This window comes from Carettochelys insculpta, chromosome 10, assembly GCF_033958435.1.
Source record: "Carettochelys insculpta isolate YL-2023 chromosome 10, ASM3395843v1, whole genome shotgun sequence".
NCBI lineage: Eukaryota > Metazoa > Chordata > Testudines > Carettochelyidae > Carettochelys > Carettochelys insculpta.
In genome coordinates, this window is record NC_134146.1 from 6,182,469 (window position 1) to 6,185,855 (window position 3,387).

Below are 3,387 nucleotides of genomic sequence, written 5' to 3' on the forward strand. Positions count from 1 at the left end.
AGCCTACCTTGGTCTCAGTGTAAGTGTCCTTGTCAAACACCTGAGGGTCCCTGAGAAAATTCTGTGTAGCCTTATTCTGGGACTAGAACATTATCTTCTGATCGGATCAACTGCTGAGCCGAAAGCCCATATTAGACACAGAGGTGCGGGAGGCTGATTAAGAAACCGGTTTCCAGATCCCACGTAATTTCCCTTGCTGTTCTAGTTCTGCCTGAAGGTATCTGGAGTAGGAAGGCCCAGTCCCTCTTCGGCACAGTCTGGGGAACATTAAGGGAACAAAGTATGAGAAGAGCTATGGAATCTCATGGCCATCCCAAAGAAATCTTCCATTTCCCCCTCCCCTGCCCTCCCCAGATTGCAGAGTAGCTGACAGGCTGGGCTGGAGTGGCTACTAAGTGAGGTATTTCGTTTGCTTATAACATAATGGCATTTGGCAGGTTCCTTTGCAGATCCAGGCCAGGGGCCAAAGCCCCCTTCTGTGGCCAACAGCGTGTTACTATTGCCTGGCCAGCTGGCCTCTGTTTTTAGACCCTGCCCTGGTTTGGAGTCTGCCCTTCAGTTTAACCTCTCTTGTCAGTAACATTATTAAATGCTTTCTGCTCTATGATGTGTAGGATCCTCTGTGGGCCCTTCCCATCCATCCATATTAGGCATGTAGCCCCTGAGAGCAGGTGTGAGGCCCTTGTTAGCAAACCACACAGTGTGTCTTCCCAGTGAGCGACACACAAGCCCCACTCTCATTCACCATGGTGGTAGGAGCTGAAGCAGCCCCACAGCCTCTGAACTGTGCCCCACTGCCCTCTCCCAGCTCACTAAACCCTGCTTCTTTGCACAGCCAAGAACGGAGCACCCGAGCCCCAGGGTGTTCTGCTTCCTGCTGCCGCAGAGAAGCGGGTTTAGTGGGCTGGGAGGGCATTGCTGCAGAGTGGGGCAGGGCAGGGCAGGGCAGGGCAGGGCAGGGCACCTTCTGCACCATGTTATCTGAAGTCTGAGTGAGAGCAGTTCAGCTGTGCATCCCATGTGGGAAGTTTCTGGGGGCACCTCTAGCTGGACAGGGATCACCACACATTTGAAGGAAGAAGCAGCTCCGAGACTATCGACAGCTGACGTCTCACTGAAGTGACTGCAGGAGCTTTTACAGCCATAGATGAACATTAAAGACCACCGAACGTTTTGACTGAATCAGCGGGGCTGATGCCCTTTCAGGGAGTGTCACAGCGCTGAGAATTTAAAGTCTCTTATCACCTCGCATGAACTTCCAGGAAAGCAGAAGGAGCTGCATTGTAAACCAGCAAGAGTAACCTTGCCTGCTAGTTCCACTCACTCGGGCTCTGCTTGTGTGGTTACCGCACGGAAATCTCCTCCCAGCCGTGTCAAGCAGTGCTTTACCAAGGCTCTGACACTTGGAACTGTGCTGCTTCCTGCATGCAGCAGCTGTGTCTTGTCAGCCTAGCTGAAGGAGGCACGCCCAACCAGCAACTTCAGCAGTGACCTCCCCAAAGCCGCATCTGTTCCTTAAATGCGTTGCTTGCTCAGGATAATTAGGCAGGTGCATATATATTAAATATGGGGTATAAGTCAACAAGCAGGACTTGTGATTTAATTGCAGTGTCAGGCTACTCAGATGCCTTGCTGTCTCCACAGTGAAATGCAGTGCCAGAAAGTATAGGTGAGGCTCAAACCCTGGTACAGGCAAGAGTGCCTCAAGACACTGCCTTGTTACCATGGGAACTTACCTCACCTAGAAGTCTCTTTATGAGAAAATGCAGCAACCACAGCTTGGTGAGACCAAGGCAGGATCTCACCAAAGGCCTGTTCCCACAGCTGGCCTGCACGGGCCTCCCTCCCAGTCCTGCAACAGCTGCACCGCTCAGGGCCCCAGAAATGAGGGTGCAAGGTGTGATGGATGGAGGCCACAGGGAACTGCAAGGAGGACAAGCTTCAGGGACAGCCACTCTGCTCCTGTACAGTTCCTGCCCAGGGATGGCCTCCACACTGCTGGCAGCTGAGAAGAGGGAGCAGCACCACACTAGCTGAGCTCAGGGTTCCCTGCACAGCTGCTGGGCTGGTGACACTGGATCCCTGCAGACACAAGGTGCAGTGAGGGGACTGCGTTCCTAGCAGACCACACAGACACAGGACTGGCCTGATCATGCAGATGACTTAGGGGGACACCTAGGCTACGTCTACACGTGAAGCCTACTTCGAAGTAGCCTATGTCGATGTGGAGACATTGAAATAGGCTATTTCGATGAATAACGTCTACACGTCCTCCAGGGCTGGCGATGTCGATGTTCAACATCGACGTTGCGCAGCACCACATCGAAATAGGCGCAGCGAGGGAACGTCTACACGCCAAAGTAGCACACATCGAAATAGGGGTGCCAGGCACAGCTGCAGACAGGGTCACAGGGCGGTCAACAGCAAGCCGCTCCCTTAAAGGGCCCCTCCCAGATACACTTGCACTAAACAGCACAAGATACACAGAGCTGACAACGAGTTGCAGACCCTGTGCATGCAGCATGAATCCCCCGCTGCAGCAGCAGCAGCCAGAAGCCCTGGGCTAAGGGCTGCTGCACACAGTGACCATAGAGCCCCGCACGGTCTGGAGAGACAGCATCTCTCAACCCCCCAGCTGGTGGCCGCCATGGAGGACCCCACAATTTTGATGTTGCGGGACGCGCAACGACTACACGGTCCCTACTTCGACGTTGAACGTCGAAGCAGGGCGCTATTCCCATCCCCTCATGGGGTTAGCGGCTTCGACGTCTCGCCGCCTAACATCGATGTTAACATCGAAATAGCGCCCAACACGTGTAGCCGTGACGGGCACTATTTCGAAGTTAGTGCCGCTACTTCGAAGTAGCGTGCACGTGTAGACACGGCTCTAGAGTGTCAGGCTTTCAGGGACATCAACTAAAAGGGAAGTGAATTTTTTTCTCTACTTAAAAATATAGGGAATGTGGCAGAAGGAATGCAGTGCTGCTGAAGGCTGGGAGGAATGAATCTCCCAGAGGTCATCTGCATGAGAATGCAAAAGGTGTGCATGTGTGATACCTTTTCAGGCAAAGCCTAATGGGTAGCAAGTAAGCCATGAGATCTGGTCTATTGTAAACATGTAGTTGTAAAATCACAATTTAAGCTGACACTTAATGCGGGAGTTGTGAGATCTCACCAATGCTCTGGGTTGTTGGGGGGGACAGGGCAGTCGCCTTAGCTGTGTAAGACATTGATTACACAGGGCTCCCTGGTTTAAAGCATTGTGAGAGAGAGGGGAGGAGTAGTGGTTGAGCCAGCTTGCTGAGTGCCTTGGCCCTGCCTATGCCTTGGCCATATAGCTATAAGCCTGGCTTGACTAACCCTCCCCACCTGTTAAAAGATAGAGCT